Raw genomic sequence first — 6,148 nt, 5'->3', positions numbered from 1 at the left:
ACCCCTGGTGTAGAAGATTATTCAGAGTGGTGTCACTGTTAATGTGGGAAGCGAGATCACAAAACTGATAAAACTATCAGATTCCAAAGTGCATGATAATGGAAGACTTCCTCGTGAAGGTTGGGCAGCAAGATAATAATGATGCTATCTTATTTTGGCACTGCTCCTTCATAAACAGACTGCTCTTTTTAATTTATATTTTGTGTTCACTCTTTTCTGATCTGCTCAATCAAATTTGGGGAATCTAATCCAATTGAACCAGACATTGATGTCTGCCACTGATACAGAATGTTGTGAATATCATAACAACCAAAATATTTGATTCTTCAGCATTATTTTATGAATGCATTACCTGTACTCTGAAGACATAAAACAACAGAGAGATTAATCAATCTCTCTGCACAGTTATTGGAAATCTGAACCCAGATGGTGAGATCACAGCAATAGTCTGTGGTGCTGCGAGCCACCTTAATATTCAACTCCCATATTTCATAGCAAGTAGAATTCATTCAGACTAATTCATAAATTCCTTGTTGCAGTGGGACCTGTCTTCATGTCACAGCAGTCTCTGTGGCCTCAGCTGTTGTTTACCATCCAGAAGGACTGTGAGGTCTCATTTTCTGAACCAATAATCTGTGTTACCTGAGGGAAATTACGGAGTGATTATGGTTCTGTTACAGGGAACATTAAGCTTCAGAGAGAATATACCATATATCTGGCTGAAAGCTTTTTCAAATGCCTTCTCAGACAGCCCAGCAACAGCATCCAGAAGATGGTAGTTCCATCAATAAGGCCTCTCTGACCTGCTTTCTAAAACTCACTCTCAAGTTTATGAATGCAGAAGTGTTTAGTTTTGCCAGTATATATCTGGGAATGCATGGAGTACCAGAGATTTTAGTCATAAACTGAGAGGAAAAACTTGTGAGGCACATGAATGAAAGGAGAATGGAGGGCTATGTGGGAGGGAAGAGTTAGATTGAAGGAGTAGTAGTATTGCGATCAGTCAAGTCGAGTATGATGTATGTTTGAAAAGCAAACACAAGGAAATCTGCAGATGCTGGAAATTCAAACAACAACACACACAAAATGCTGGTGAAACACAGCAGGCCAGGCAGCATCTATAGGGAGAAGCACTGTCGACGTTTCGGGCCGAGACCCTTTGTCAGGACTCCGTGATGTATGTTTGTTTGTTTATTTATTGAGGTACAGCATGGATAGGCCTTTGAGGTGCACCACCCAGCTATCCCCATAATTTATTGCTAGCCTAATCACGGGACAATTTACAATGACCAATTCACCTACCAACCCATACGTCTTTGGACTGTGGGAGGAAACTGGAGCACCCAGAAGAAATCCACGCAGCCACGGGGAGAACGTACAGAGTCCTTACAGGCAGCAGCAGGAATTGAACCCAGGTTGCTCGTACCGTAAAGTGTGCTAGCCACTACAGTACTGTGCCACTTCCAAAAAGGTTGACTATTGTTGGGCTCTCAGGAGGCTGTCGAGTCCAATCCGGGATTGACACGTTAATATGTTAGGGGATTCCATTAATGGAGAACGCTTGTGGGTGATTTTGTTTAACGTGGGGAGGATGATGCACGGGCAGCTTCCCCACGGTCTTTGACAGATCGAGGTCAGGGTCCAGTGGCATGGAATGCAAGACAACGGGGGACTTTTCAGTGCTGCAGGCTCCCTCTGCGTTCAGTGCTGTTGTGAAATGTCGTCATCTCTGTCAGCTCCGCCTCTGAAGTCTTGGTTGGATTGTTCTTTGTCTGGAACCTTCCCCTTGGCCTCGCCGTAGGCAACCCTAGCAGGAGCTGAGTGCCAGATGGCTAAATCCCAAATGGGATCTCTCCCAGAATCACAGAAACACACAAGCCTCTCCACCATGATAAGGTGATGATCCTCGGAAAATCTTTTGGAGCAGGTTAAAAGTCAGCACAATGTTGTGGACCAAAGGGTCTGCATTGTACTAGTCTATGTCTATTCATTTAAAGAAATAACCAAAATTAGATGCACTGGCCAGAATTAACTTTAAAAATGTGTGCACCACTAGCTTTACCAAATTGCCATATTATTGCTCCCTGTAGGCATACGAGGGGTGATTGATAAGTTCGTGACCTAAGGTAGAAGGAGTCAATTTTAGAAAACTTAGCACATCTATTTTTCCTACATAGTCCCTTCTTACATTTACACACTTGGGCTACGTCCACACTACATCGAATAAATCCGTAACCGAAGCTTTTTCTCTTCATTTTTACCCTTCGTCCACACTAAAGTGGCCTTTTCGTCCCCCCCCGAAACCAGAGCTTTTCTGAAACGCTCTTCAAAGTGTGTATTTTTGAAAATGCTGGATTGGTCGGATCAGTGTGGACGGGGTAACCGGAGACTTCTGAAAACACTGTCAGGTGGCAGTGCGCTATTTCATTGTTTCCTTGAACGCAACCTAACAATTTCAGAACAGACGGCAACGAAACTGACGCCAGAAGAGTTAGAAATGTACTCACCAAATACTTTGACCCATAACTTACTAAATAAATAAGTATACTCACTTTGCCCTGTTTTCTGTCCTTGTTCGTATGAAGGTGGTTTACCTATTTATGCAATTACTTCTCTGACAATAGATGTGTAACAGCCTAATATAACATTGTACAAGATAACACTGATGCTGACATATTTTATACATTTGACAAGGTGCTTTATTAATGCAACAGAGTTAGTCAGTTTTTCATTGCTGGTTGTCAGCCGGGTCAGTCTGTCCATGAACTCCCTGTCGGTTGCCTCCGTACGCTCCAGTATTTGTTTTTTTTTAACTTCTAAGTTCTCCTGTGTGTGAGCCAACAGCTGTCCATCATTTTAAGTTTTTCTTGTCTGTAACTACATAAACGTGCACTTTTACGGCAAGATTCAACACCAAACATGTTGCTTGTTTTTGGTAGATGTGTCCTGCACATGCGCAGGAGGAGGAGATTCGCCAAAATCTCCGTTTCAATGCGGATAGAGATATTTTGAAAAACACATAGTGTGGACTATGTTTTTACGCGAAACCGGCATTTTCAAAATTATCCGGTCTAGTGTGGACATAGCCTCAGTCCAGCAGTCGTGGAGCATACGGATCTTGGCCCTCCAGGAAGTTTCCATGGATGGGTGATTGATAAGTTTGTGGCCTAAGGTAGAAGGAGATGAGTTATTAACTTCAAACTTTCTGCATTATCACTCAAAGAGTTGAACAGCACGTGCACGTAACGAGAGTGTCTTGGACCTCCAAGTGGTCCACAGCAGGGGTGTTTGTTAAGTTCCTGGTCTAAGGTAGGAGGAGATGAGTTATACAGCTCTTGTCACATGCATGTGCAGTTCAACTCTTTTGAGTGAAAATGCAGGAAGTTTGAGGTTAATAACTCATCTCCTTCTACCTTAGGCCACAAACTTATCAATCACCCCTGCTGTGGACCACTTCTTGAGGTCCAAGACGCCGACTTCTACAAAGAAGGGACCCGTATGCTCCACGACCGCTGAACTAAGTGTGTAAATGTAGGAAAAATAAATGTGCTCGGAATGGAGCACAGACGATACTATTACTGAGTATTACTGTACTCAATAGTAGAGTATGAACAGTACTATTACTAAGTAATACTATACTCAATAGTGGCGTACAGGGAATACTATTACTAAGTATTACTGTAATCAATAAGGGGTACAGACAATACTAATACTGAGTATTACTGTAATCAATAGTGGGATATGGACAATATTATAACTGAGTATTACTGTAATAAGGGATACAGACAATACTATAACTGAGTATTAATATACTCAACAGTGGATTACAGACAATACTATTACTGAGTATTACTACACTCAAGGAAGAAAACCTTTTTTTTCCTGTAGCTAAAAACCCTTTTTCATTCTGTAGCTGACTGTGCAATCCATCATTGTAAAATGCTTGGAAGTCACTTTTTTCAAATACTGTGAAGAATATCTTAATGGGGCTCAGGTTTAAACAGATTATTTTCAAAAAATACTTTATCAAAACTGTAAAGAGAAAATACCAGTTTTGTGTGAAGATGAGAAAGAGAAAAATAAATTAATGTTTCAGCTTGAGGCGTGATATACTGGAATTATTTCTACGTTTGTCGTTAGAGTTGTTTCGAGTAATATTCACAACATGTAATCAAACTGTCTCTGATAATTGTAGGTACGGCTATAACAACTTAATGAAGCAATGAAGCTAGATAATGGAAGTGTCTGCTTGGTTCTCACTGACCTCAGGGTTGCCGCGTTTCACGCCATGTTTTCACTACCTCACCCTGGATTTGGAACCTGACTGGGGTCAGAGTGCCAAGCTGGTTCGGGTAGTACTGTTAGTAGGCAGGGATATACCGATGGAAGGAGGTGACAGATGTGAGAGAGGGTAAGTGAGATCAAAAGCTCAGTTTAGTCCAAAGACGAATCTAAATCTAAATACAAATTTAATAAAGACAAAGTTAGCATGCAGGTGAAGTGTATGCTCTAGATTTCTAAATCAAAGTAGTGTTTTTTTACATCAGACAGACAGACATACTTTATTGATCCCCAGGGAAATTGGGTTTCATTACAGTCGCACCAACCAAGAATAGTGTAGAAATATAGCAATATAAAACCATAAGTAATTAAATAATGATAAGTAAATTATGCCAAGTGGAAATAAGTCCAGGACCAGCCTATTGGCTCAGGGTGTCTGACAGTCTGGGGGAGGAGTTGTAAAGTTTGATGGCCACAGGCAGGAATGACTTCCTATGACGCTCATTGTTGCATCTCGGTGGAATGAGTCTCTGGCTGAATGTACTCCTGTGCCTAACCAGTACATTATGGATGGGATGGATACAACAATAAAAATAACAATCTGTTATGCCCACCAAAACATTTGCAACCAGAAAATAAACACAAGGGCTTCTGCAAATGCTGGAAATCTTCAGCAACACACATAAAGTGTCAGAGGAACTCAGCAAGTCAGGCAGCATCTATGGAGGGGAATAAACAGTCAACGTCTTCAAGTCTCTTGTTGGCCTTCAAACTTAATCTGCTTCCTATTGACAACTATGCCTTCATCCCAGTCCTTGAATTCCTTTCCTGGATCTCCTCACTCATCTTTCTTCCTTTGAAGCAGTCTTTAAAAACTCTGATTAAACTTTTGGTCAGCTATTGTGTATCTCACTTTTATATACTCAATAGTGGAGTACAGACAACACATACTGCATACGACCCTACTGAAAAGCCTGACATTTATGGACAATGTTCTTCACCCGCCACATGCCTCATCGGCTGAACAGAGGAGCACTTTTAGTAATAGATTAAGACAACTGTGCAGCTCCAAAGACCTTTATATGAAGTCATTCTTACACTTGGCCATTAGGCTCTCTATATGCGCACTTGGAACACTATTCTGACAACGTAATTTCCTTTGGGATCAATAAAGTATTACCTACTATACTCAGTAGTAGAGTACAGACAATTCTAATGCTAATTAGTATTAGCATAGTATTAGTATTAATATTAATTTGACTAATGGTAATATTATGAATATTAATATCAAATTAATGACATTATTGTTACTGCTAACTTATTAATTTAGAGGTGCTATACAAATATCTTCCAGCCATTCTGACAATGATTTAAAATTGGCAAGAACATTAGCCACTTATGATGGAAGATGTAATAACCAGTCTTTTGAGAAAATTGTCCAGAGAAGATTAATCAAACCTGAATGGTGTGTATTGTAAAATATCGGTAATATTCCAAAGCTTAATGCAATTAAGTTTGCAGCATAGCAAAAAAATTGTCAAGCACTCTTGGTGACTTGAATTCAAGTTTGTTCTCAGCCAATGAGTCCTTTAACAGGCAAAAGGACAGAGGGTTAGTGTCTTCTGTTTAATGCAGTGTCTTCCTTTTTAGGAAGTTATTCATAACCGGCCCGCAGTTTTGCTGCTTATGCATACGCTTTTCATTTGCCAAATTTGTTTTCTTCTGGAAACTGTTCAACTGTTCTGCACGTTCAACAAGTTGTCTTGAAATGTGTCACAGATTTGAGTGTATATCATGTGACATTTAAAAGGATAGTTCATTCCCAGTACATTACCAGAATAATCTGTGTTGGATACACAGAATATAT

The sequence above is a fragment of the Hypanus sabinus genome, chromosome 5 (genome assembly GCF_030144855.1).
Source record: "Hypanus sabinus isolate sHypSab1 chromosome 5, sHypSab1.hap1, whole genome shotgun sequence".
Lineage (NCBI taxonomy): Eukaryota > Metazoa > Chordata > Chondrichthyes > Myliobatiformes > Dasyatidae > Hypanus > Hypanus sabinus.
This window is presented reverse-complemented; position numbering follows the sequence as displayed.